Here is a 23,928-nt window from a genome sequence, read left to right as displayed (position 1 = left end):
CTACCTGGGGCGGCAGGCTATCTGGGGCGGCAGGTAGCCTTGTGGTTAGTGTTGGACTAGTAACTGAAAGGTTGCAAGATGAAATCCCTGAGCTGACAAGGTAAAACTCTGTCATTCTGCCCCTGAACAAGGCAGTTAACCCACTGATCCTAGGCTGTCATTGAAAATGAGAATTTGTTCTTAACTGACTTGACTCGTTAAATAAAGGTAAAAAAAAAAACGTGAATGAATGTGATCTATACTGTTCCGGAACAGAATTGTTATTTTTAAAAGCATTGGAACCGGTTAATAATGACATTTTATGTTGCAGGCATTTTTTCCAGTCGCACAAAACCCAAAAGCCCTCACTTTTGTTCCTGTGTCTGCCTTCCTGCCAGCTGAAAATCTTTGCCACTGTGTGTGCGCTTGTAGGCTACCTGCCCCTCCACTTCCAAAGCGTATTTTACTAGCCTAATACTGACATTACAAGCGTGATTCAGAAATTAGAGAGAGAGATTTTTAATTAGAGAAGAATGGATTAACTTTTTAATTGCTTGTTAAGGATACTATAGTTATCACATTTCATACTGGATTTATTCATTTAAAAAAATTAAGACCTGTTTTTATTTGAATTCTGGTGCCGCTCTGCACACACAAGCTTGTTAGCTAGCTAGCTATCCATTTTTTGGTTCAACAATAAACCAACTCTGAAGTTCAAAGAAGTTCAACGTTCCTTCAGAGAAGCTAGTCCTCCATAGGTATAAATCTGTGGGTCTAATTCAGATAATGCATGTCATAACAACAAGGGTGCCAAGCGATTCAAAGCAAGCTTCCTCCTCAAACCTCAGTCGCTCTCTCCCCACCCGCAAAAATTCAGTAGCATCTCGCACCCTATACTTACATGTAAACAACTATAGCTCTTGCCTGCTCCATAGCAGGTGATTGGTGAAGTAATTTAATTTAGAGCTAAATGTAAAAAATATATATACATTTCAGGGGTTTAAAAAGGAACCGAAATGGAAAGAACAATATAAACAGATACTTTTTTGGGTGTTTGAACTGGTTCAGAAGTTCATTTTGATTGGAAAATAATTTCAGTTCCAACCTGATCTTGAACTACATTCTCATTCTTTTAACAGCTGTGAAGTGAGTCATAAACATCAGACATTTGATCATCTCTGACAGTGATTGATTATTGAACACAAACCCACAGTATGCTACACCAGATCTATTACACAGTGATACTCCTCTCAACTGTAGTCGAACGATCCCCCCCCTTACATTTATGACCTCAAGACAAAATATAAAAACACTGATAAAAAAAACACTGGATTATCTGAGAGCGCTGAGAGAGATGCTGGAGAAAACTATTTTGTTAACTCATTAGTGAAAGTGGTCCCAATCCAAACTGCTGCCAACTGTTCAGAGATATCAATTTACTGATCACTATGCAATTAACAGCTCCTAGAGTCAAGAAGGGCTCGCCATTTTGAATACAAATAACAAACAGACAATTGGAATCGAAAAATGTGCCAGCATTTATGAAGGAGTTCCAGAACAATGCTCTCTTTTACTTTTAGACAAGCCAAGTGCAAACTTCCTTTCCTCTTTTGACAAAACCATACAGAAAAAAAGCTAACTTTTTACTTATTTTGGAACAAACATTGTTATGTAGGTCACTAAACTGGCACAAGTTCAGTATACTGCTGTTCAATTTAGACTATGATAGCATTTCAGTCGATGTGTAAAGTCTTTGTTCGTGACCATGGGGGTTCTGTACTAGAATGATACTCTTATCAGACAGAGTCGGACCCTCTCTCGATTCACCTCTTTTCCAACTCAGTGAACATTTGGGAAAGGGGATGTTCACATTCCCTCTATGCAAACCCCTCAAAGGGCTGGTTGGTAGAAGACTTGTATAAATAGTATGGTTTAGGGCTACGGTGGAATCTTAGACCAGTGTTTAGGGAAACATTCTCTCAGAACTACCTGTGAATCTACTCCCCCCCCTTTTACACCGTTGCTACTCTCTGTTGTTATCATCTATGCATAGTCACTTTAATAACTCTACCTACATGTACATATTATCTCAATTACCTCATCTAACCGGTGCCCCCTCACATTGGCTCTGTACCGGTACCCCCGTATATAGTCTCGCTATTGTTATTTTACTGCTGCTCTTTAATTACTTGTTACTTTTATTTCTTATTCTCTGTCACACCTTAGCAGACATCACAGGGATTTTATGTTCCACTATTTGAAACATCAAACCTGAAGGGAGGGAGTGAGCCGTAACCGCATTTCCAGGAGCATCGATTCCAAAAGTGGGACAAAGGCAATGTGTTTGGTATGAAGGTATTGTGATATCTGATATAGACCACAATAATATGGCTCACTTTACCAATGTACACCCAAGACCTAAAGAAATGTTCCATGTAAGAATTATTCCAAACTAGCAGACAGCAGCTTTATTTCAATCAAACCCGCCAATGTTTGTTTATAAATGACTGTCTTCGCACGCATACAAAATGAAAGCATATACGTGTATCTGTGAGGGGAATCTGGGCTTATCTTAGAGTTTGAGTAAGTGTTTACAGTACTCAAAACCATTCTGTCCTTTTATGTGAACATGGTTAAAAAAACGTTACTGAATAAAAAGCAGGTTAGAATTCATTGAGCACCAACTAATTTTGCAAGCAACCATGAGTAATGAACTGACAATGGTTTTTGTCTAGAAATAGGTGCTGTTGTACTGGTCAGAACAGATTGTGGTAGGATTTAGAAAAAAACACTAACAGTTGTTTTGAGTGTCTGCAATGGATGAATTGAACCGTGTATGACCGAGTGGTTTTTAATTAAAATGATTGAAATGATCATATATGCTATTCCCATGATAGGAATATCAGCTGAACAAATCTCTTAGTGCTGAAATATGCATATTTGATGACACATTCTGAAATGTGCCTGGATTCAAACCAAGGTGTCTATAGTGACGCCTCAAGCACTGAGATGCAGGTCCTTAGTCCTTAGACCGCTGCGCCATTCGGGAGCCACACTAACTTACTAAGAAGTGGATTGCAAATCCATAACATATAGAACATCAGAGTCATCGCATCCTTTCATCATTATGCAAACCTGGCAACCCATCATTATTCAAACCTGGCAACCCTCATTACGCACATATGCGACCCATCATGAGGCACACCTGGACTCCATCACTACCCTGATTAATTCCCCTTTATGTAGCACTCATTTGTTATCATCCACCAGGCAATATTGTTTATTTTTCAATGTTAGACGCTTCTCTTGTTTTGTATCGTTCCATGTTCTTCGTCATTAAACTCCCTCACTGCACTTGCTTCCTGACTCCCTGTGTCTACGTTACACATATATTGGAATAAAGGAATTATTGTAACAACAGAAGGTTGAGAAATGTGCAGTGCATCTCCTTCAATGTTTCAGTACCACACATTAGAGCCTAACTAGACGCAGTCAAATGCACTTAAAAACAGAAAGCTCCTCTGTGTTACTGGAAAGGGATAATTCTAATAATAGTCACCGATAACACCAGGAGAGGAAATAGCAGGACAGAGGTCTTTTAATTATATTGTTATTTGGTGGTTTATCACTGGCAAATACAGTTCTATTCAGAGTCTGTATTTCAAATTGAGTGTGGACAGTTGATATAGAATGTGCTAATAAATATGGCTATACCCAAATAAAATTAGTGGTAAAGTAAGTATGAAGAAGGCACAGTGATGCCGAAACGTTGGTGATTTTCCCAATAAATTACTGGGAGTTTATATATAGAGTGTGACTCTATTTTTATAGCTTATGGTAAAGTAAGTATGACACGATTGTGTAATAAATGCATATCCCTTAGAGCAAGGCAAATCATTAACTGTGGAAAGGGGCTAATCAGCCATTCTCCAAGAGAGCTTACAAGAAAGAAAGACAAAACAGAGACAAAAGGCATTCCTCTTGATTCAGTAGAGCGATAGTGTAGGCCTTTATATCACATGATATTGGTCACATACACATGGTTAGCAGATGTTATTGTGAGTGTTGCGAAATGCTTATGTTTCAGGATTCGACAGTGCAGCAGTATCTAACAGGTAATATCTAACAATTCCACAACAAAACCTAATACACACAATCTAGTAAAGGAATGGGATGAGAATATGTAAGTATAAAAAATATGGATGAGCAGTGAGAGAGCAGCTAAGATACAATAGATAGTGAAGGATACCTCTTGATTCAGTAGAGCGAAAGTGGCGGCCTTTATACTGCATAGGTTTTGGGTTTTGTCCACAACCAAACAAGGTGACAAATATGACAATCCAATTGCAAGTCTACACATACCATGTGTTTTTTTCCCTGGTGTGGCTTTTCCGCAGCAAATATGTTTTCCTTGCTACATTTTTGGTCACTCGCAAGCCAGAAGAAATCAATGTTAGTTCAAACATATTAGTAACCATGGCGGACAGCTCCTGTGTTCTTGAAAAATAATTGCCGCACAATAGTTGTGTAGGAGGTGTATCTCCAACTCGCTGTTCAGATGCAGTATCTGTGCTGCTAGGGGCTTTCCCCAGGAGACCCCTTGGAGCCTGGGAGGGTTTATTCACTAACACAACTGACAAGATAGTAGTACAAAGCCTTCTGCCTCAACTTAACAACAATGCTCACATTCCTGTGGCATTCACAACAGCAATTTGGTTACAAACTTTTGGTCAAAATACTTTGATGTCTACATGGAAGGGTTATTCTCAGTATATTTGGCAAATCACTTTGTCTTTGTTCTAGGGCTTACCCCAATTATTCTACTGGTCGATTGTTTGGTCGATCAGTAGCAAATATATATATATTTTTCATGGCACATGAGACACCTGTCTTATTCACGCCCATCTCAGTGAACTAATCCATTGCGGAGGCCAAGACTAATCCATTGCGGAGCCCGCGGGGATAACACCATCCAAGAAGAAGAGGAGTCTGGCTGCACAATGCACGTCTCTCTCCAGAATGCACTCTCTCCCGCCAGTTTCTGCACATTCATTGTTTCATAACTTCATTGTGTGAATTGTTTGCATTTGATTGTTACTGTCTATCAATTCCCCGTTACATATAGCACCATGTTACGACCTCCGCCGAAGTCGGTCCCTCTCCTGGTTCGGGCGGCGTTCGGCGGTCAACGTCACTGCCTTCTAGCCATCGCCGATCCACCTTTAATTTTCCATTGGTTTTGTCTTGTCTTCCCTTAAACCTGGTTTCAATTCCATCAATTACGTGTTGTGTATTTAACCCTCTGTTTCTCCCATGTCCTTGTCCGGAATTGTTTCTTGTAGTGCTTGTGTACGTTATGCTGGTGGATACCGGGTTTTGTTTGACCTATTCTTTGATTGTTCTGTTTACGGTGGTTATGTTTATTAAACGACACCGTTGTAAATCAGTTTTAGCTCTCCTGCGCCTGACTTCTCTTCCGCCAGTACGTACCCCGTTACACACCAGTAGTACATATCCCATGAATTCCTATCATTTCTAATCTACAATGTTTGTTTGGTTACAGTAATGTCTGTTAATGCATTCAATATATTATGATTCCAGTCTTTTACCATTCTCATTGTCGGAGTAGACACATTGTTTGCGGAGTGCACAACCTATGCTACACTTGTGAGAAACAAGTTTTGGTTTATTTTATTCCATTTACAAGTTTTGTCAATTTAGTCATGTTGAGTAAGGATGCGCACCTGATTATGCATAGAAGTAGGCCAATAGGCTACCTGGCCTGCTCGCAAATGTAGGCATATAAATGTGCCCATTTGGGGACCTGATAGTATTTCTGATTGGCAACCTCTTACATCTAGACGTTCCGCTAGCGGAACACCTGCTCCAATATCCAATGATGGGCGTTGCGCGAAATACAAATTCCTCTAAAATCCGAAAACTTCAATTTTTCAAACATGACTATTTCCCAGCATTTTAAAGACAAGACTCTCCTTTATCTAACCACACTGTCCGATTTCAAAAAGGCTTTACAGCGAAAGCAAAAAATGTGATTATGTCAGCAGAGTACCAAGCCAGAAATAATCAGACACCCATTTTTCAAGCTAGCATATAATGTCACGAAAACCCAGAAGACAGCTAAATGCAGCACTAACCTTTTACAAACTTCATCAGATGACACACCTAGGACATCATGTTACACACAGCATGCATTCTTTTGTTCAATAAAGGTCATATTTATATATAAAAACAGCATTTTACATCGGCGTCTGACGTTGACTAACGATTTTCCCCTCAAATGCGTTCCGGGAAACAGTGCATCATTCCCTTTATTACTATTCAAAAACAATTTTTTTAATTTATATTGTCCACCACAATTTTGATTAACCATATGACAATTATTTTGAGATAAGAAGACCTTATTATAAATTAAATGAAACTGTTCCATGAAAATGTGCATATGAAAATCATAACTGGCATGCAGATCAGTAGAAATGGTAAGATAAATTGGTATTGCACATGAGAAAGTTTGCAGACTCCTCGTGTAGCCTATTACTGGCAACTTCAGGAGAGCAATTGCAGAATCTGTGAAAGCCAGTAGGAGGGGGAGGAGGATGGTCGGGACAGGTTACATTTTTTTCTCCTGATTATCTTGATCTCTGTCTCCCTCTTGAGTCATTTGCGTTTTATTTAATCAAACAGTGAGGTTAAAGCATCAGACAAGCTCAATGCATATATATTTGATTTTATTAAAACACATAGGGTGTGTCTATATGGAAAAATACAGGCTTTATTATGTTGACCAATCAAACAGACAACTTTCGGTCGACCAAGATTTTTTTAGTCGGGGACAGCCCTAGTTTGTAATTTTCTGATAACCTGCCATCAGGGATATACACACAGCGTTACAGTTTAACTCGCCGTTCTATTTGCTTCATATATCACACTATGCAAATGAGCGACCAGAGACTGAACAAGAGGTGATTGGAACATTTCCACTGACAGTATCACCGGGTGGATCTGCATATGATAAGGAAGGCTTCAAGGACTCAATGTACTGTACCTATTAAATATAACAGAGGGGCTGCAATATCCTGTCTGCTCTAGTGTTCTTCACAGAATGTGCCTTTGTGTCATGAAATGTTGATTATAACAAAAACAAGTAAAAAACAGGGAAACGTATGAAAAGTGCTAGTGGCAGAATAAGCTCGGAGTGTTAATTTATTAAATATATTTTACACTCTTGTGAAAAGCTGGAGCTGGAGCACCAAAAAATATCCTGAAGATGGCACAAACGTTGGTGGTTTACCCAATAAATTACTGGAAGCTTACATACAGTTGAAATCAGAAGTTTACATATTCTTAGGTTGGAGTCATTAAAACTCGTTTTTAAACCACTCCACACATTTCTTGTTAACAAACTATAGTTTTGGCAAGTCGGTTAGGACATCTACTTTGTGCATGACACAAGTCATTTTTCCAACAATTGATTAAAGACAGATTATTTAACTTATAATTCACTATCACAATTCCAGTGGGTCAGAAGTTTACATACATTAAGTTGACTGTGCCTTTAAACAGCTTGGAAAATTCCAGAAAATTATGTCATGGCTTTAGAAGATTCTGATAGGCTAATGTACATAATTTGAGGCAATTGGAGGTGTACCTGTGGATGTATTTCAAGGTCTACCTTCAAACTCAGCGCCTCTTTGCTTGACATCATGGTAAAATCAAAAGAAATCAGCCAAGACCTCAGAAAGAAATGGTCTGATGAAACTAAAATAGAACTGTTTGGCCATAATGACCATCGTTATGTTTGGAGGAAAAAGGGGGAGTCTTGCAAGCCGAAGAACACCATCCCAACATCATGTTGTGGGGGTGCTTTGCTGCAGGAGGGACTGGTGCACTTCACAAAATAGATGGCATCATGAGATAGGTCAATTATGTGGACTTATTGAAGCAACATCTCAAGACATCAGTCAGGACGTTAAAGCTTGGTTGCAAAAGAGTCTTCCAAATGGACAATGACCCCAAGCATACTTCCAAAGTTGTGGCAACAAAGGACAACAAAGTCAAGGTATTGGAGTGGCCATCACAAAGCCCTGACCTCAACCCTGTAGAAAATGTGTGGGCAGAACTGAAAAAGTGTGTGCGAGCAAGCAGGCCTACAAACCTGACTCAGTTACACCAGCACTGTCAGGAGGAATGGGCCAAAATCCACCCAACTTATTGTGGGAAGCTTTTGGAAGGCTACCCAAAACGTTTGACCCAAGTTAACCTGTTGGGTCTAGGGGGCAGCATTTGCACGTCTGGATAAAAAAAATGTACCCGATTTAATCTGGTTACTAATCCTACCCAGTAACTAGAATATGCATATACTTATTATATATGGATAGAAAACACTCTAAAGTTTCCAAAACTGTTTGAATGGTGTCTGTGAGTATAACAGAACTCATTTGGCAGGCAAAACCCTGAGACATTTTCTGACAGGAAGTGGATACCTGATGTGTTGTATTGACTTTAAACCTATCCCATTGAAAAACACAGGGGTTTAGGAATATTTTGGCACTTCCTATTGCTTCCACTAGATGTCACCAGCCTTTACAAAGTGTTTTGAGTCTTCTGGAGGGAGATCTGACCGAACAAGAGCCATGGAACGGTGATGTCCCATTAGACACCTGGCGCGCTACTTCATGTTGGGTACCCTCGTTCCAATACGTTATAAAAGGCTATGCATTCGTCCACCTTGAATATTATTCATGTTCTGGTTAAAAAAGGCCCTAATGATTTATGCTATACAACGTTTGACATGTTTGAACGAACGGAAATATATTTTTTCCCCTCGTTCATGACGAGAAGTCCGGCTGGCTTACATCATGTGCTAACGAGACGGAGATTTTTGGACATAAATGATGAGCTTTTTTGAACAAAACTACATTCGTTATGGACCTGTGATACCTGGAAGTGACATCTGATGAAGAGAATCAAAGGTAATGGATTATTTACATAGTATTTTCGATTTTAGATCTCCCCAACATGACGTCTAGTCTGTATCGCAACGCGTATTTTTCTGGGCACAGTGCTCAGATTATTGCAAAGTGTGATTTCCCAGTAAGGTTATTTTTAAATCTGGCAAGTTGATTGCGTTCAAAAGATGTAAATCTATAATTCTTTAAATGACAATATAATATTTTACCAATGTTTTCTAATTTTAATTATTTAATTTGTGACGCTGACTTGACTGCCGGTTATTGGAGGGAAACGATTTCCTCAACATCAATGCCATAGTAAAACGCTGTTTTTGTATATAAATATGAACTTGATAGAACTAAAAATGCATGCATTGTCTAACATAATGTCCTAGGAGTGTCATCTGATGGAGATTGTAAAAGGTTAGTGTATCATTTTAGCTGGTTTTATGGTTTTGGTGACCCTGTCTTTGACTTGACAAAACATTACACACAACTCTTGTAAATGTACTGTCCTAACATACTCTAAATTTATGCTTTCGCCGTAAAACCTTTTTGAAATCGTAAAACGTGGTTAGATTAAGGAGATGTTTATCTTTCAAATGGTGTAACATAGTTGTATTTTTGAAAAATTTGAATTTTGACATTTATTTGGATTCAAATTTGCCGCTCTTGAAATGCACCTGCTGTTGATGGAGTGCACCACAGGTGGCACGCTAGCGTCCCACCTAGCCCCAAGAGGTTAAACAATTTAAAGGCAATGCTAGCAAATACTAATTGAGTGTATGTAAACTTCTGACCAACTGGGAATGTGATGAAAGAAATAAAAGCTGAAATAAATCATTCTCTGTACTATTATTCTGACATTTCACATTCTTAAAATAAAGTGGTGATCCTAACTGGCTTAAAACAGGGAATTCTTACTGGGATTAACTGTCAGGAATTGTGAAAAACGTTAAGTTTAAATGTATTTGGCTAAGGTGTATGTAAACTTCTGACTTCAACTGTATAGATAGCGTGCCTGTCTTTATTTTTATAAATATATTTTACTAACAACAACACTGAAGGTCAGAGCATTCACCTGAGTACACACACATGGTGACTGGGATTATTAAATTATAACTGCTAACGTAACTGTGGAGATAATGGAATTAATCACCCTTTTCAAAAACAGGATAACACCACCAGTTGATCTCTCCAGATTAATTGATTTTAATGAGAAGAAATATATACCTCCTTCATAAAAAGAGAATGGAGAAAGAGGGAGGAAAGGGCCCTAAGAATTGATATTCAAGAGCAAGACCTCAGTACACCCATTTCGAAACACTCATAAGACTGAAAAAGACATAAAAGCCAAATGGAAAATGACAACTAATGCAGAACAGAACTAAGGCTTTTATGTGCCCTGACTGCTGAAAATCTCCCCTTGACTTGTGAAAGACTATAACCTAAACCATGTCCCGATTCATTCTCTAGACCTGCATTTAAAATACATTCACAATGTCAGGATCCCCAAGCTACAGACCCCACACAGACACTGATTGATATGGGATTTTGTTGGGCATGCGCCAATTTAAATCTACAGCGGTGGCACGCACAGGTTCACAAACAGTATTTTTTTAAAAAGACATTACATCAAATATGACTCTTCAAATTTCAGCACAAGTGTCAAATCAACATAAGCAGATTTCACAAAGGCTGTATATCATCAATGGTAGCTGTCAGAAAATCTCAAATGACAACAACCATGTCAAACACATAGATAACACAGATAATTTTGCAAAAAAAGATGGTGTGACATTTTATTAAAAACTCAAAAAGAAGAAGACTAAAGAAGAAGAAAAAAAGAAATGTGGTTACACATCTTGAGACTCCCCACACGTTTGTCAGAACAACCTTCTCTCTAAGCCTCCATTTTTTTACTGGGCTAATGAGTGATATGTATGTGTAAAAACCCATTATATTATTACCCTGACAACACGATAGGATCAAAGAACAACCACAAGGTTTGTTAAAACCTCATTACACTTTGCTTGGGGCTTTAAAATGAAGAGAGTATACTATGTCATACCGGTGGTAATCCTCGCATATTTGCAATGCCCTCTTCTCTAATTATCAATCTCCACCCCTGGATGTGGAGCTAAAGCACTGCAGGAACTATGTGGAATTACCTCTAGATCTATCATCATGATCAACATGCATCCACTTTCACACGTTCATCACCAGCAGCAAAATGTCAAATTAGATGAATAAAATGAATTGGCAATATGTGTGTAACTACATGCTGTGGTCTGTGCCGTATAGTGTCTGAAGATTAAATCTGATGAAGTCAGATATATGAAATCCAACGGAGCCCTGGGGTAGCCATATTATTATAGCAACCTACAACCCCTGCCGTAATTCAGCCGAGTCCATGGTAACAGCAAATACAAACAAGTCATAGCAATAATCTGTTCCAGATGCAGATACTACAAAGATTTTTAGTGAGTGACATGGTTTTCCCCCACTCTCCCTGTGACTAAAAATGATTAAAAAGTGTCTTATCTTTCCCCATTAATAAATGTTTCACAAAACCGTCAGACATTTCTTGCTGCGGAATTTGTATTTCTGTTTCTGAAATCCACTCTATAATTCTGGAACCTATTTCCATGTCAATAATGAACAGTGTGTGTAGCCGAATGTGTAATTTCTGTGCCACTGATGTTTTTGGGTCTACTCAGTGACATCACATGAAAGACCCCAGTAGAGAGAGAATACACTAACCATCTAAGAGGCCTTCTGCAGTGCGCCCTTACAACAGTACACGTATGAATCGAAGAGGAAGTTAGTACACGGATGGTTAATAACCCTAATTCTAATGATCCCCTATTTGAGTGATCAATCTGCATGAGTTACACCAGTGGTTCCCAAACTATTTTGCATTGTGACCCAAAAAACCTAACATTTTCTAGTCAACCAGATAAAGCCATGTTTCTAACCACAACCCAGGCTTCAGCTGTATCCCAACAGAGACTGGCTGTGAACTACTATTTGTCAACCACCCATGTTTTGCATACCAACGTAAAATATATCACTGGTACTTAATTTATTTGTACAGTACAGTCTGTTATTAAAACATAACACAGCTTTCTGTAGTTTACATGAGTGGATATGGTTAAATGGCTAGGCATTCTTGCTTAAATGTTATTATAAACAGCCTATATTGTTTTTCATTAGAGAAAACAAATACGACCATTGTGACTGTGGCTTGAAGGTCGCTGAGCTACAGTAGCAAAGGCCAAACAACAACAACAGCATTCCAGCCGTGCTCAAGCTGCTATGATTCAGTCTCCTCCTGCCCTATTATGTTTTGCTAATCTAACAGCAGCCCACATAAACCAGTAGTCTGAAACATTGCATCTAGAGGGTAGTGTTATGAAAATATAAATATTAGAACATGCATCCTCATTCAAATCAATGAGGCCTTATTCTTGGTGTTTAGAGGGGAAATGTTTCATGGGTTAAAGCTAGAATCCGTAGAGGTGAAATGGCCACATCTGTTTGTGATGTTGTGGAAATGCACCACCAAGGACTCAAATCAAAGTAAATAAAGCAATCTTTATTATCACAGCCGGGGAGGTTCACGAACTCAATACAAGCTTCATGAAAACTCAGAAGGGGGGCGTTCCCCTTCAGTCGTTTTATACTGCTAATACCACACCACACGTTTTATACTGCTAATACCACTGACTGACTAATACCACACCAGGCTTCTTACCTGAAAACTGAGATATTGTATCACTCCTTCTAGTTCCCAAAGCAATGTTATGGGCATACTGCCAAATTGCTTATGAGTGATTGTGTAGTTTACTCCTTTGTGCAGTCAACTCGTCACTCGCATGAACCCAACCAAGACAGGTTATTACAAAAGCAGCATTGTGCTAAACTTACGATCACAAACGCACATTTCCATCACAGTGATATTACAAAAACAAAGATGTAATTTCAAACAACGGACACTGTTTTTGTCACTCAGACATCATTGCACACGTGATAGAGCAGCAGAGTATGTACTACGATGCAGGATGCTCCTCTGCCCCATTTAAAAAAACAAAACAAAAATAATAATACATGTGCCTGGGGTGACCAGTGGCGCTGTTTCACCTCATGTGGATTTCAGCTCTAAGATACTCAATTAGGCCTGCTTTTGAAGAGTTCCTCTGGAAATCGATTTGGCTCCAGGCGGTGAAAGTTTTTCAGAATTATAATAGAACATCTGGTTGAGTCCTGAATGAGCTCTCATCTGGAGTAAGACAAACAACCACCCTATCTCTGCCTTTGTTTGCCTAGCTCTCATTTTATTAACTTTATCAGGACCAAACCACATGTCTATGTCATGCATTAGCATGTATTAATTAACACAATTTTCACTCGAGACGAAAGGCATATGTCTGAGAAAAACACCTGTTCAAAGTCCATTCCCACTTTTTCCTTCAGTTATTTTTCAATGATTGTTTTCAGCTTGGAGTGATAAGGAGAAACAGATTGAGCTGCCTTTATATAGGAGGTAGAGAGAATGTTTCTCCTACAATGCAGATTAGACTGTGTTAACACTGTCGGGAATCCAACTAGACCCATGTTCTCAAAACACCTGTGCCTCATCTGATAGTTTGTGTCCTCAGAATAGAACATCCTTTAATCATAACTCAAATCATCCTTCTAGCACATATTTTCAATTTAACAGAATTCAACTGACAGTAAAATGATCACAACATCCCATAACCTAAACACATTTGTATGATGCATCAACAGAATATGAGGTTAAAGTAGCCTCTTTCACAAAGCACTCAGACTCCAGTAATTTGGGTGCTACTTCCACCCTGTTACACTATTCTTTGTCGATTTCAGCCGTACTCTCAAACTCCTGCCGACTGAGAAATATAGTATGCAGTTAGAAATCATGTAGTTTATAGACATAATATTCACCCCTCATTGTCATGATCTTTTTCATTGACGAATGCCTGGTAAATTGAACACAGGGTGAATTCTGTGGTAATTTGCAGTTAGGTAATAATGATTGATTTTTCTTGCATTCACAGTACCCAGTATGCATAGGGACGTCCGCTAGTTTGGAAAAACCACCATTACCATCAGTTCTTTACAAGCACCATTATATGGGCCATTGACTTCACCCTACGTAGGTCCAACCGAACACTCCCAGTGGTTTCATTTTTACAAGCTACAGTTGAAGTCGGAAGTTTACATACTCTTAGGTTGGAGTCATTAAAACTCGTTTTTGAACCACGCCACAAATTTCGTGTTAACAAACTATAGTTTTTTCAAGTCGGTTAGGACATCTACTCTGTGCATGACACAAGTCATTTTTCCAACAATTGTTTACAGACAGATTATTTCACTTATAATTCACTGTATCACAATTCCAGTGGGTCAGAAGTTTACATACACTAAGTTGACTGTGCCTTTAAACAGCTTGGAAAATTCCAGGATATGATGTCATGGCTTCAGAAGCATCTGTGTGGCTAATTGACATAATTTCACCCAACTGGAGGTGTACCTGTGGATGCATTTCAAGGTCTACCTTCAAACCCCAGTGCCTCTTTGCTTGACATCATGGGAAAATCAAAAGAAAAAAAATTGTAGACCTCCACAAGTCTGGTTCATCCTTGGGAGCAATTTCCAAATGCCTGAAGGTACCACGTTCATCTGTACAAACAATAGTACGCAAGTATAAACACCATGGGACCACGCAGCCGTTATACCAATCAGGAAGGAGACGCGTTCTGTCTCCAAGTGATGAACGTACTTTGGTGCGAAAAGTGCAAATCAATCCCAGAACAACAGCAAAGGACCATGTGAAGATGCTGGAGGAAACCGGTACAAAAGTATCTATATCCACAGTAAAAGGAGTCCTATATCGACACAACCTGAAAGGCTGCTCAGCAAGGAGGAAGCCACTGCTCCAAAACCGCCATAAAAAAGCCAGACTACGGTTTGCAACTGCACATGGGGACAAAGATTGTACTTTTTGGAGAAATGTCCTCTGGTCTGATGAAACAAAAATATAACTGTTTGGCCATAATGACCATCGTTATGTTTGGGGGAAAAAGGGAGGCTTGCAAGCCAAAAAACATCATCCCAACCGTGAAGCATGGGGGTGGCAGCATCATGTTATGGGGGTGCTTTGCTGCAGGAGGGACTGGTGTGACTTAATGATTGCTGTACACCAGCGGAACCCATCCAACTAGAAGGAGCTGGAGCAGTTTTGCCTTGAAGAATGGGCAAAAATCCCAGTGGCTAGATGTGCCAAGCTTATGGAGACATACCCCAAGAGACTTGCAGCTGTAATTGCTGCAAAAGGTGGCTCTACAAAGTATTGACTTTGGGTGGGTGAATAGTTATGCACGCTCAAGTTTTCTGTTTTTTTGTCTTATTTCTTCTTTGTTTCACAATAAAAATATTTTGCATCTTCAAAGTCGCAGGCATGTTGTGTGAATCAAATGAAACAAACCCCCCAAAAATATATTTTAATTCCAGGTTGTAAGGCAACAAAGTAGGAAAAATGCCAAGGGGGCGAATACTTTCGCAAGCCACTCTATATTAGACCGTATACCAGGGTATGACAAAACATACATTTTTACTGCTCTAATTATGTTCATAACCAGTTTATAATAGCACTAAGGCACCTCTGGGGTTTGTGCTATATGACCAATACACCACGGCTAAGGGCTATATCCAGGCACTCCGTGTTGCCATACCATGGCCGTGGTATATTGGCCATTATACCACACCCCCTCAGGCCTTATTGCTTAAATAGCTCCCTGTAGGACTATAAAAGTTACTGCTTTTACAACGCTGGCGGAATAATAATGGGACTTGTTTCTCAATGGCTACACACCATTCAACTAAACCAGAAATCGGTTCTGGAAGAAGAAGAAACAAAACAAAGGCAACTTGTTTGAAGTAAATGGACTGCGTGGTGGAGGATGTTCAAAAGACAGGAGATTGACACACAATAGTATATACTATCAGATGAGGCACAACCGCAGGTCTTAAAGATATCCTGATGAGTAAAGTTGAATCATTGAAAGACGGAAAATAAATAATCCACTTCCCAAATTTAATCACTAGATGATGCCATGCCATGTATTAGAAAATAACGAATCAAATTGCGAAACTCATGAATTATTTAATTGCACAAAGCTGGATATCCAGTTTCTTATACTCTGAAAAGCCATATTTCTGAACGGTATTAGACAATCATGATTCAGTTGAAAGCACTACAAGCCCATCTTGCTATAATGGTCTGTCTTTCTTTCTTTTCCAGAAAACATTCAGACATTAGCTAGCTGAGCACCTGTCATCAAGACCTAGTAAATAGAGCTCTGCAGACTGAGAGAGTGTTATAGGCTGGAGCACCTCTTCACATTTTTACATCTTTATCAAGTATCCCCTAAAACATGTCCTGATTTGTTCTTCTCCCTCTCCTCCAGTCCAGTCATCCCCATCCCACTGTGTCTCTCTAGAGTGGACCATGTGTTGCACATTACAATGTGCCACTTTTCACACAATGCAATGTGTTACACCCTGGGAGATGCAGCATGTACAACTCCAATATCTACCATATGTCCCAGCGTGATGTCAGGTTGTCTCAAAAATACACATTGTCCCTTAAAGGGAAAACAAAGGTGATATCTGGTGGAGAACCCATATTAGGTCACTGAAGCATAAACCCAAGCCTTGCATACTGAGCAGGAGGTATGGTAGCCTTGGCTGTTGCCACGCAGGAATGAGTATTTAGTGAGGCTGGTGAATCATTGATATGCTGGATATGTTCTCTTTGCATAAAGTGTAACCCAGGTGTGTTGGGCTTTACCTGTTTTTCTCAAGGGCATCCTCCTAGTTTCCGGGACACTTAACCTTGCATGACCCCGAATGAATCTAACTCACGTCTGAAGAGTAGGATGCCGTTCTCCTACTTGGCGCCTTTTTTTGCACAGATCCAAATTACATTTTGTAATTATAAAAGCACATTATTCAAATGTGTTCATAAATATTTATTGTGAGATGCGAGTGAGGGAGCGGTATTCTACTCCACTTCCACCCCCCTGGTCATGGAAATTATGCAATACAAGATCTGAATAGCAACTATTTTTGCCGGAAACCAGGGGGTTCAGCTGAAAATAGGTGAAAACAGGTCAGAAATGGAAAGGGGCCAGAGGCCAGGATTTTGTGCTTGAAGCACTGCTGGCCTAGGTCACATGTGGGCTGGTTCACACTAGCCTGCTCCACTCATGGCTGCCTGGGTCCTGGGTTGGAGTGCAGGCCCTCCCTTTCTCCCACTCTGCTCTGCCTGATGCCAGTGATAAAGCTTCTTGTTTGACCGTCGTCAGGTCCAGTACATCTGCCACTCTCTGTGCCAGGCTGGCAGTGCCCAGCCAGGAGAGTCTCGGTGGAATCACAAGGCAGATTCACCACATTGACACGTGAAGGCTGTAACATATTCCCTGTAAGAGAGTGAGTTACCACAATCTTCAGTGGTTAGAAACAGTTAGCGTTTGGTTCTATTGTGTTGGACACGAAGGACCATTTTATATTATATAATATTATGCATTTGCTTCTTATACACTGGTGTTTGGAGGTGTGGCTAACAATAGAGTCATGTCTGGTTGGAATTATTTATACAGTCACAGGTTTTTAGAGAATACAGCCCATTTGGTGACCGCATAAAACAGAATTTGAATCAAAGAGTCTCTCATTAATTGACCGTTCTTTCATTATTTCTTAATACAATTAGGGTGAATTGAAAAATTATAATAATCTCTACAGACGAAATGGCTCTATTCCATCAAATCCTTATTGATGTTGCCACAGTGATTTCCGGCACAGCTGCCACTGTGTTAATGTGAGGAACATACTGTGGGTGTTTGGGTACGGAAGCAGTGTTTCCATTTCAGTCCCCCAACAGCCCTTTACAAGGTGCTGACTATTTGACCATTAATGTTCACATACAGTAGGATTTGCTGTTCCAAGACAGACCAGTTTTTTTGTGCAGTAGGATAATATTGATTGGTGTCCTTTAGACTCATTGTCAATTAATTTGTCCATTTTCTCCCTCTGCCTAAGATTTTGACACGTTTAACATGACAAAAAGTGCAATATTATTCTGTGCATGTACCATACGTGTTCAGGCATAAGTTTCATAGCCGGGTGAAAAAGTATGAAAAAAATCATGAGTGGCTGAGGCCAGCTTTGCTATTTTGTTCACTTGTTAAGTTGTTCATTATTTATAACCCACCTGTCACTCTGAAGCTTCTCCTGAGACACTGACACAGGAAGCAGGAGGGCTCCATAATATTCCCAACACCTCTGTGTGTTCCACCTCAGACCTCACAGCTCTATCTCTGGCTCAGCTCAAAGAGCAGTGCAACATGCGCCAGCCAAGCTATTCACCTATGGGGGCAGAGTCAAGTCATTGGTGCCAGGTTGGCTTCTACTGCCTAACATCCTCTCTATGCAAGCCTGTTATCTATCTTATGTGACAGATGTGTTGTGCCACCCTGGCAACTTTCTTTTAGGGCTTGTGTGGCAGTGCCTGCCTGTTTTTTTTTCCCTTGGGCAGTCCAGCTTGTCCTTGTATGCCAGTTGATTGGGTTCGTCCCCTCTGACAGCATGCTATTTCACCTCTGACAGGAAGCAGTGTTCTGTGCGGCTGATGGCTCACCTCTGGCAGTCAATTGTCCTGGTGCTGGAAGTCAGTGTATCTGACTACTATGTTCCAATTAACTCTCCACTCTCCTCACCAGAGTTTCGTATCTATCCCCCACAACCACCTGTGACCCTCTGGCAGACGCCAACCCAACAACAAAGCCATCAGAGCTCTTATGATTACTAGAATAGAACATTTTATAGCTCTACCACTGTCATCGTGCCTGGTGTGTTTCGGCCTTGCTCCCAGTCACATGTAATTCCATATCACAGCACCATGCATGTAAATGAACCCCTAAAACGAGTGTCCGATCACAATGTCTGCTCTATATATGGACTTTTATTTTATTTTATGAGCTTTCTATCCTCGCTGTATATTTGACAGTTTAGTGTGACTTTTATTTTGAAAGTAGGTTTTTTAGCTTTTCCGTTTCACGTGCCAAGGGTATATGGGAAACGGACGTGAGAGGAAAAGGAAAATATGTTCTTGTTAAGGTTGTTCAAGCAGCCAAGAAACAACGTCAAACTTAGCACCTAGCTGGAAAGAGAACAGGGTATTTACTGTCTTTCAATATTGGTCTTGTTTCAGATATCTTTCTAATTATTTTGAACATGTACTGAACAGATATTTCTGTTGTAATTGATGTTCTGAAGTCTGCTAGCAATATGACGTTATAAGCTGTAGCCTATCTCCCCTATGTGCTGGCTAATATTAGTTAATCTTGCACCACATTCTCAAGCTATTAGCAAGTAATCAACTATTCGGGTAGAAATGCTCATGCATATTGATGCATTTGATGTATCAAGCATGCTAATGTAAAGTTGTGTAAAAGTATATTGTTTGTGGAATGTACTGTTCATATTGTACAGTGGCTTGCGAAAGTATTCACCCCCCTTGGCATTTTTCCTATTACAACCTTATAACCTGGAATTTAAAAAAGATTGGGGGGGGGGGTTGTATCAATTGATTTACACAACATGCTTACCACTTTGAAGATCCAAATATTTTTTATTGTGAAACAAACAAGAAATAAAACAAAAAAACGGAACATTTGAACATGCATAACTATTCACTCCCCCAAAGTCAATACTTTGTAGAGCCACCTTTTGCAGTAATTACAACTGCAAGTCTCTTGGGGTATGTCTCTATAAGCTTGGAACATCTAGCCACTGGTATTTTTGCCCATTCTTCAAGGCAAAACTGCTCCAGCTCCTTCTAGTTGGATGGGTTCCGCTGGTGTACAGCAATCTTTAAGTCATACCACAGATTCTCAATTGGATTGAGGTCTAAGCTTTGACTAGGCCATTCCACGACATTTAAATGTTTCCCCTTAAACCACTCGAGTGTTGCTTTAGCAGTATGCTAAGGGTCATTGTCCTGCTGGAAGGTGAACCTCCGTCCCAGTCTCAAATCTCTGGAAGACTGAAACAGGTTTCCATCAAGAATTTCCCTGTATTTAGCGCCATCCATCATTCCTTCAATTCTGACCAGTTTCCTAGTCCCTGCTGATGAAAAACATCCCCACAGGCTGATGCTGCCACCACCATGCTTCACTGTGGGGATGTTGTTCTCGGGGTGATGAGCGGTGTTGGGTTGCGCCAGACATAACGTTTTCCTTGATGGCCAAAAGCTCAATTTTAGTCTCATCTGACCAGAGTACCTTCTTCCATATGATTGGGGAGTCTCCCACATGCCTTTTGGTGAACACCAAATGTGTTTGCATATTTTTATCTTTAAGCAATGGCTTTTTCTGGCTACTCTTCTGTAAAGCCCAGCTCTGTGGAGTGTACGGCTTAAACTGGTCCTATGGACAGATACTCCAATCTGCCCTGTGGAGCTTTGCAGCTCCTTCAGGGTTATCTTTGGTCTCTTTGTTGCCTCTCTGATTAATTCCCTCCTTGCCTGGTCCGTGAGTTTTGGTGGGTGGCCCTCTCTTGGCAGGTTTGTTATGGTCCCATATTCTTTCCATTTTTGAATAATGGATTTAATGGTGCTCTGTGGGATGTTCAAAGTTTCAGATATTTTTTTATAACCCAACCGTGATCGGTACTTCTCCACAACTTTGTCCCTGACCTGTTTGGAGAGCTCGTTGGTCTTCCTGGTGCCGCTTGCTTGGTGGTGCCGCTTGCTTAGTGGTGTTGCAGTCTCTGGGGCGTTTCAGAACAGGTGTACATATACTGAGATCATGTGACAGATCATGTGACACTTAGATTGCACACAGGTGGACTTCATTGAACTAATTATGTGACTTCTGAAGATAATTGGTTGTACCAGATCTTATTTAGGGGCTTCATAGCAAAAGGGGTGAATAAATCTTTTTTTATTTTGTCGAATTTTTTGAAACAAGTTATTTTTTCATTTCACTTCACCAATTTGGAATATTTTGTGTGTCCATTACATGAAATCCAAATAAAAATCAATTTATATTACAGGTTGTAATGCAACAAAATAGGAAATATGCCTAGGGGGATGAAAACTTTTGCAAGGCACTGTAAGAGCATTTTTGTTTTGTTTCTCCATCAGCTCTTATGGTGTGTTTATGGAAATGGTACTGCATTTAACTTTCATGAACCATCAGTTTGAGAGTTGACCATTCATTCAGCTGGTGATGCTTCAATCCTGCCGCCCTGTTGCATCACTAAATGGTACCACACTGCTACCTCATGTGGTGTTTCTGACTTTTAACCTTTTATCTGGCAGTCCTACATCTTACCTTGGGTCACCAACACTAGGACTTCAGCGGTCAATCTGGCATTTCCACAGGCAGCAGGAAAATGGATTTTGTGTGTTGGTCGTAACTATAGACAATCGTATGCAGTGGAAGTAGTGAGTATTATTCAAAAACTGATCATTTAAGACTGTCATGGAAGGAATTATCATTTGTTAGTGATCATTAATGCTCACTTTTACGGTTTAAGAAGGTAAAGGCTATCCACATCAACAAAAAGTATCTATGGACATAACTAAAGGTATTGCATGTCAAGTATACTAAGGCCTGCTGTATATTGTTTGATTGATTTACGGTTTATTCAAACATGTTTGCAAGGCTTGGATACCCATATATTGTAGAGGGAATTCATCTGTGTTGATACTCCGTTATATTGATATGTCTGTTTCAATTGTCATTTTTGCTACAGTGCCTTTCTCCCAATTCACTGGAAATCAAATTTTAAATGACAGAGTCAGTCACCTCTCCTTGAATTATTGGAGAGTTAAAGATTAAATGTTTTCAACATGAATTTCAAGAGCTTAAGGATGTGCTCCAAAATGAAATGGAGACTACAGAGAGACCGCCTAGAGGAAGAAATTCAAGCCAAAGAAGAAGCTCTGAATGACCTCCAAGGTCAACTTCAAGATGTCTACGGGCAACCTCGTAGGCCTTCGACGCTCTGTCCGACAAAAAGCTTGCATTGCAAAGAGAAGAGGCACATATTTTTCACCTTTATTTAACCAGGTAGGCCAGTTCAGAACAAGTTCTCATTTACAACTGCGACCTGGCCACGATAAAGCAAAGCAGTGTGACAAAAACAACAACACAGAGTTACACATAAACAAACGTACAGTCAATAACACAATAGAAAAATCTATGTACAGTGTGTGCAAATGTAGAAGAGTAGGGAGGTAAGGCACTAAATAGGCCATAGAGGCAGAATAATTACAATTTAGCAGTAACACTGGAATGATAGATGTGCAGATGATGATGTGCAAGTAGAGATACTGGGGTGCAAAAGAACAAGAGAATAAGTAACAATCTGAGGATGAGGGAGTTGGGTGTGCTATTTACATATTGGCTGTGTACAGGTACAGTGATCGGTAAGCTGCTCTGACAGCTGATGCTTAAAGTTAGAGAGGGAGATATAAGACTCCAGCTTCAGTGATTTTTGCAATTCGATCCAGTCATTGGCAGCAGAGAACTGGAAGGAAAGGCGACCAAAATAAGTGTTGGTTTTGGAGATGACCAGTGAAATATACCTGCTAGAGCGCGTGCTTCGGGTGGGTGCTGCTATGGTGACCAGTGAGCTGAGATAAGGTGGGGCTTTACCCTAGCATAGACTTATAGATGACCTGGAGCCAGCCAACGACAGCATACAGGTCACAGTGGTGGGTAGTATATGGGGATTTGGTGACAAAACGGATGGCACTGTGATAGACTACATCCAGTTTGCTGAGTAGAGTGTTGGAGGCTATTTTGTAAATGACATCGCTGAAGTCAAGGATCGGTAGGATAGTCAGTTTTACGAGGGTATGTTTGGCAGCATGAGTGAAGGAGGCTATATATATATATATATATATATATATATATATATATATATATATATATATATATATAAAAATATTCTGCACATCTACAATTCCAGTGTTTAATTGTTATATTGTAATTACTTCGCCACCATGGCCTATTTATTGCCTTACCTCCCTTATCCTACCTCATTTGCACATACTGTATATAGACCTTTTCTACTGTATTATTGACTTTATGCTTGTTTATTCCATGTGTAACACTGTGTTGTTGTATGTGTCGACCTGCTTTGCTTTATCTTGGCCAGGCCGCAGATGCAAATGAGAACCTGTTCTCAACTAGCCTACCTGTTTAAATAAAGGTGAAATAAAAATAAAAAAAATAGTTAGGGATGGAAATTTCAGGATTTTTGGTGGCCTTCCTAAGCCAGGATTCAGACACGGCTAGGACATCCGGGTTGGCGGAGTGTGCTAAAGCAATGAATAAACATACTTAGGGAGGAGGCTTATAATGTTAACATGCATGAAACCAAGGCTTTTACGGTTACAGAAGTCGACAAATGAAGGCGCCTGGGGAATGGGAGTGGTGCTGGGGGCTGCAGGGCATGGGTTAACCTCTACATCACCAGAGGAACAGTAGGATAAGGGTACGGCTAAAGGCGTGTGTTCGGAACAGAGAGTTAAAGGAGCAGATTTCTGGGCGCGGGAGAATAGATTCAAGGCATAATGTACAGACAAGGGTATGGTAGGATGTGGGTACAGTGGAGGTAAACCTAGGCATTGAGTGATGATGAGAGAGGTTTTATCTCTAGAGGCACCATTTAAGCCAGGTGAGGTCCCCGCATTATCTCCATGTATGCCCAATGGACGATCCAAGCCCGCAATGCACGAGAGCAGCTAAAGCCTTCCCCGTAGCTCAGTTGGTAGAGCATGGTGTTTGCAACGCCAGGGTTGTGGGTTCGATTCCCACGGGGGGCCAAGTACGAAGAAGAAAAAAATTGTATGAAATGAAATGTATGCATTCACTACTGTAAG

At 40.1% G+C, this 23,928-nt stretch overlaps 1 protein-coding gene across 1 annotated transcript in view; it reads right to left on the bottom strand.

Annotated features, from left to right (window-relative positions):
• LOC106612642 (limbic system-associated membrane protein) overlaps window positions 1-23,928 on the bottom strand; it is a 1,101,661-nt gene that overhangs the window by 613,898 nt on the left and 463,835 nt on the right. The gene's annotated exons all lie outside the window — the stretch shown is intronic.

Source organism: Salmo salar, chromosome ssa09 (genome assembly GCF_905237065.1).
Source record: "Salmo salar chromosome ssa09, Ssal_v3.1, whole genome shotgun sequence".
Taxonomy (NCBI): domain Eukaryota; kingdom Metazoa; phylum Chordata; class Actinopteri; order Salmoniformes; family Salmonidae; genus Salmo; species Salmo salar.
Note: the sequence above shows the minus strand (reverse complement) of the source record. Positions and strands in the feature narration are given on the sequence as shown.